This window comes from Chiroxiphia lanceolata, chromosome 5, assembly GCF_009829145.1.
Source record: "Chiroxiphia lanceolata isolate bChiLan1 chromosome 5, bChiLan1.pri, whole genome shotgun sequence".
Taxonomy (NCBI): Eukaryota; Metazoa; Chordata; class Aves; order Passeriformes; family Pipridae; genus Chiroxiphia; species Chiroxiphia lanceolata.
In genome coordinates this window covers 70,836,929-70,842,928 of record NC_045641.1, presented here as the reverse complement: position 1 = coordinate 70,842,928, position 6,000 = coordinate 70,836,929, and positions in this window count along the sequence as shown.

The following is a 6,000-nucleotide window of genomic DNA, read 5'->3' as shown; positions in this document are numbered from 1 at the left end:
GACTTACACAGTACGTACTTGTAGGTACTTCTGCATTGTAATGGCTGTTGTGGTCACAGCAGGGTTAAGGAGAAAGAGGAAGGTTCCTTTGTGTACCAATAGATGGGGATTGGAGCTTAGTTTTCAAATTAGGAGTAACTAAAGAGAGAAAGGAATACCCTGATAAAGAGTCCAATATGGTGGGAGAGTCCAAGAACAGAACAAGAGATGCTGGCTTGGCTCAGCCTCAACAAGTTGTTCTTGCAGAGGAATGTGTGCAGGGATAGAAAACAAAGCACACCTCTGCTCCCAGCAGGTTGCTGAAGGTCCAGAGAACTGCCCAGAGCAGTCCGTGTTCTGGCCCAGAGGGGATGAAGCACTGATGCCAAAAGGGCTGATTGCCACTTTCCCTCTATCACTTTTAGCATGGCTTCAGTCCTGCAGAGAAGCGCACAGTTCTACTACTCAGAAATCAGGTAATCTTGGTGATAGCAGCCCAGGGGGCAGCTTTTTGTCCAGAACAGATGTGGATGTCCTAGTCTGGCCCTTGGTGAATATTGTACGATGGTATTTTTCTTGCCATACTCCCAGTGCAGTGTGTGCAGGGAAGCAACATAATGCTTATGCAAACACCCTGCTGAGCTTGGCCACCAGACTGTGAGTCTGTTGAGGTGTCCATGGTCATACTGAATCAGACCAGGTCCTGTCTCTAGCCTGCCAGGCTAAGACCCTCCTGCCAGGCTAGGTAAAGCAAGATCCCTTCACGTGTTATTGCAAACATCCACTGAATATGGGTCTTAATGAACATCCTCCCTAGGCTCTGGACCTTGCTTCAGACAGAACTGTGGTCCCAAAGTTGACTCTTCTGGCTATGCGGGTGAACATGCTTCTCTGTATTTAAAGTTTATAACACAAAATCCTGAATTTTAGACATTGCTAGCTCTAAGCATAAGTTTTTCTCTTCAGTCAGATCCAGTCCCACGGACGTTTTAGTGTGAGAGCCTCCGGAGTGTCTGGAGCTGCATTGTGGATTGCTAGTGGCAGTTTTAGGCTTGGGATATAACTTTGGGATATAACTTGGTGAGCATTTCATTACTCACCAAAAAAAGAGGGTTAGGGAGATGTCTGTTCTTCGTTTATCTTTCTACTTCAAGGCTTAATACAACAAACACTGAAAATGTATTAGTTGGTCTTCCTGCTGCCTACCTCCCCACCATCACTTCCTCCAGTTATTTGCTCAGAGTTATTTGCTCAGGATTTGTTTTCCTCTATTTTACAAGTTTGCCTTGCACAGCAAAAAAACTGCTATTTTGTTTTCTCTGGTATTTGGCAGGAAAACAAAAAGAACACAAAGAAGAAAAGGATATTAATTGTTTTTTTCCTGATGATTTAACACACAGGAGTTCTTTTTAGTGCTACAGTTGCTGCTATGTTCAAGCATCTTCTTTTCTTAGGCATGCCAAGAGCTACTGTGGAGAGAGGAAAACACGGTGTCTCTTAACTGTGCCTTCCTGGGACACCTGTTTCAGCTCTAAGCTGAGACCTGCCCATCCACCTGGTACTCACTACCAAGGCTCCCTCACATGTTATTTTGATCCAGGTGATGGAACTGGACAGAGCGGCTTTTGTACAGGGATTTGCAAATCTCATGTCTTTGCAGTTCTACTCCTGTGGAAGTTGAAACAGGTGTCCTGGAGCCACACCTGGTGGCTTTCATGTTCCCATGCATTGTTTTCTTTTATGACACTCCTTATTTCAGGTTGGGGTAACCTTCATCTCTTCAGGACATGTGAAATGGTTGGTAAAAGATCCCCAATAGCTTCTTCCAATTAAATGGGGAAGGACTGGTTTGACAGCAGGGTTGGTAGCTGGTTCAGGAGTGTATCTGAGCAGTTTGATCCTCTAATTTCGGTTGCATTTCTACTTTTGGCCATGAGACTTGCCTCTTCCATGAAATTTTTGTTTTCTTCTTCCACCACCAGCTGAAAACAAGTGATGCACAGGGCACACTGAATGAGAAGGCAACTGAGCAAGGCCAGTGAGATGGACTTTCCTAAGGGGCTCTTCTGAGGGCTAGAAGAAAGAAGTCTGGTGGTACAGGCTCTTTTTTTCAACTTTCTTTCTCTGATGTTCTCAGTCATTCCCTGCCCCCCCCCACCCCCCCACTTGCATGAGAAAAAACAGAGTCCCTCCCGTTCCTCTTGCTGTCCAGTGGGTGAAAAAGGCTTGCTCACAGAATGAAAGAAGTAGGAAGAGGAAAATAAACAGCTGAGTCATTGCTGGGAAAAAAAAAAAAACGAAACCAAAAAAACAACAAACCAAAAACTTTCAGGAAAGGGGAGGACTGGAAGGGGCTGGCCATGAAACTTTGAGAGAAACCACAAATGCAGCAGTGAACCTTTACAAAGGCAGTCCCTCTCCATCAGCGAAGAGAGGGCTACAATGGCTCCCACAGAGGACGTGGAGGGTACCAGGCAGCACTTGCCCAGGGACAGTGGCAGCATTCAGTTGATTTGAGCTGCTGAGAAATATGTGGAAATTACATGCTGTAAGTCAGCTAAATTAACCAGGAGGAAAAATGGCTGAGTCAGAAAAATTGGACCATGAAGTTCAAATGCGTTATTAATTGGAAAACTGCTTAACGCAGCTGGAGATCCTTTGGGTATGGGTAAACAAAAATATGATGGTGAGAGAACCAGTTAAAACACTAATTGGTCCTTTTAGGAAGTTGTCCAGGTTCAGTAATGATAGCCATTAATTGTAAGCTATGGAAGAGACAACTTATCTATGTTGCTGCTGCCTTGAACACTAGTTCCTGTGTGTGTGTGTGTCTTGCCTTTTTGTGTCTATACAAAAATCATTAACTCAAGGATCTGCACACTTACCAGTGGCAAGTGCGGGTTAATGAAAAATTAGAGACTTGATCTTCCAACTACCCCATGAGTAGTTCAACAAAGCATTATATACTGAGATATAAGTTATGCAGGTCCCTTTTCTGAAAGGAAGGACTACCAATTCTTCCCCCTCATTCCCACAGCGGGAGAAGCAAAGCAGCAGCGCTGGAGCTGAAACTGTTTGCAAGAGTTTGCATTAAGTGTTAATAACCAAGTAATTATTATTCCAATAACCATAACAAAAACCACAAGATCGCGTTTCCAGAAGATTATGCTTTGCACAGATGGAAAGAGGTTTTCTGTGGTCCATGTCCCTGATTTATAGTTTCTAGACTGAGGAATTCAGCACTTACTGAACTGAACGTTCACTTGATCTTGGCCTCTGCAGTTCTGCCTTCACCAATAGAAGCAACTGTGGCATGAGTAGGGCGAGGGAAAACGCTGATGTGCTTGCAAATGAGAATGCTGCCGTCCTTGATTTCTATGTGCAGCAACATTATCAGGACACCAGAAGCCAAGCCCTCCTGTATATTGGTGAAAATTTTCTCAGACCGTCATGTTGGTCTTCTGTGTCTCCCCAAATCTCTGATTCTTAGCTTTTCTTTGAAGCACTAAGTTTTATACTCCTAAAACAAATACAGTTTTAGGTTGCCATGCAAGTTGCTGTGCCGATTTTCATTAGTGCATGAGCGAAACTGCATGTGGACCTTTGCATTCACCCCTTTAGTTTGCAAGCTCCAGGGCAGGTGAGCAGCACCATGCTTTAAAAAAAAAAGCTGTACCTGCTGGAGTCCTGCTGCAAGGAAGTGAAAAAAAAAAGCTCTGTTTATTCAATGACCAAGGCTTATTTCCCTTTTTCCATGACTGTATGGTTGGACTTCTAGGTCCTTCTGATGCATGACCCCAGCTAAAACTGCACCATGTGTGCTTCAGTAGCTACGCTGTCCACTCAAAACATAAAGTCTAGTCTCAAAACATAATGTGCTTCAAAGTACTTTTTTCATGCTGTCTGGTGTCTTTAATTTTGTACAAAGTTCTGTGGAGTCCAGCAGGATGAGAATTTTAGCCTGGATCTCACAGCTTTTTTAAGAGATTTTTTAAGAGAATACATCTTTGTATTAATACACTTGAAAAATTCTAAAGATAAAAATTTGCAACTTTTGAAGCAGATCTATAGAGATGCTTTTTTTAAAACTAATAATTGGGCAAAAATATTGAATCCTTAGACTTTCCTCATATCTGAAATGTGTACTGTACCTCTCATCTGGAAAGACCATTACTGACAAGGTTGTCTAGGAACAGCTCCTCTTCTTGCTTTGCTCTGCACCCATATGCAAGGGTGCAAGAATCCCTGTTGCAAACTTCAACTTCAGTTGAAACCAGGTAAGAGAAGTTGTCTCTCAAGAAGAATCCATGCGTCACTGGTGACTGAGTGCTTAATTTAGAGTAGATGCCCAACTTTTAGTTAAATGGTTCAAATTAGGTGAGGCAAATCACACCCATAGGGAAGGTTTCTGATCAGTTGAAGCTTGTGCAAGACTATGCAAATGTGTGTTAAATTTTCCATTGTTGAGATTTAAAAAAATATTGGGAAAATCAAATACCAAATAGCTGTTATAAATACCAAATGACTGTATAAATTATAATAGCCTACAACAACCTTGCCAACCACTGGTTCAGTGAATGAAACATAGTCTTACAGCCTTTGTGTGGTGGAGATTCCTCTATTTGCTTTCCTTTCAGGATGCAGCTGCAATAAGAAGGTATATGTGATTTTAATGTGAAACCATAATCTGTCAACCCTGAGAACTAAGGAGCAGGCCCATATAAGATAACTAGCTCAATCCAACAATGTTAAACGTGTCAAGATACAAAAATCCATTCTTCCCTTACAAATGAGAGAAAGATGTCATGTAATTAGAGATGTCATGCTATGCTGGGATGAGCAACATTCCCACAATTAATCACACCAAACTCATTATGTAGTAGTTGCTGCTTGAAGACAAAGGAGGAATAAATACTCATGTAAACATGCCAAATATGAACTCTCCACAGATGTTGATTGCTGTTCCATATTTGGCATGAAGCACACCAGTACGTGGAAGATATGCTCTACATCCAAGTAGAAGGATAGCTCAGAAAAGGGTTTATGATGCTGCAGGCAATGTGGCTGGTGTCTTTTCTAGGGTCCTTAGGAGGCTGGGTGTTAGGAACTCCCCTATGGACACCCAAGGAAAATTTGCCATTTTCTTGAATTAGGACTGCACTGGGACCCTGGCTGAACAAGAAATGCTTGGCTGACAATACAGCAGCTTAGAAACTGAAGGCGAGTTCAAAAGTTCCTAACAACACTTACAAACGAGAACTTTGTGAATACAATGCAAAAGCCACCATGCATATTTGTTGGAATAAAAACCCAAATTAGCTTCAAGCTGGGTTTGTGATTCCTCCCTGACTTGTATGTTTACTTTTCATTAATACTGATTCCTTCTGACCTTCAAGTGCCTCTTCTTCATTGTACTTGCTCCACAGTGAATAGCTTAGTGGCAATAATATTAATAGCAAAAGAAAACGTTAACAATAGAGGCTATTTGCCTGGAGAATTTTCACCTTGTGAATAAAGATTTTTTTATCAGAAAACCTCATTTGGAGACTACAGATGACATACTGTGTGACCCTGTATATAGCAAGGCTGACTGGTATTGTATGAATTTCGATATCATAACAAATGCCTGACAAGCAGTGCAGAGATATATGATATATCCTGAAAACGGCCCAGATGTGAGATCGATACATAAGATTAGGAAGCCATAACCTCTAGGTGACCCATATGGAAACAAGAGCAAGGCTAAATTCAGTGAGTAAAATGCTTGCTTAGGTCTAGCTGAAATGAAGAGGTTTTGCATTGAATTAGGTTTTGACCTTGCCTTTTTTTACTACTTCTCTTTGATTTCCGTGTCAGCAACTAAGTTTCCATTCCCAGGACCAGCAATAATTTGTGAGTGTGGCTGAAGAGTGCTACCAAAGACACTTCTCCCTCGGCATCTGCCAGGGTTTCTGTAGCTGTGTTGGTCCCTCCCAGTCCTTGCCCTGGGTTTACTTCAGCTCTCTCTCTGTCCTCGTGAGA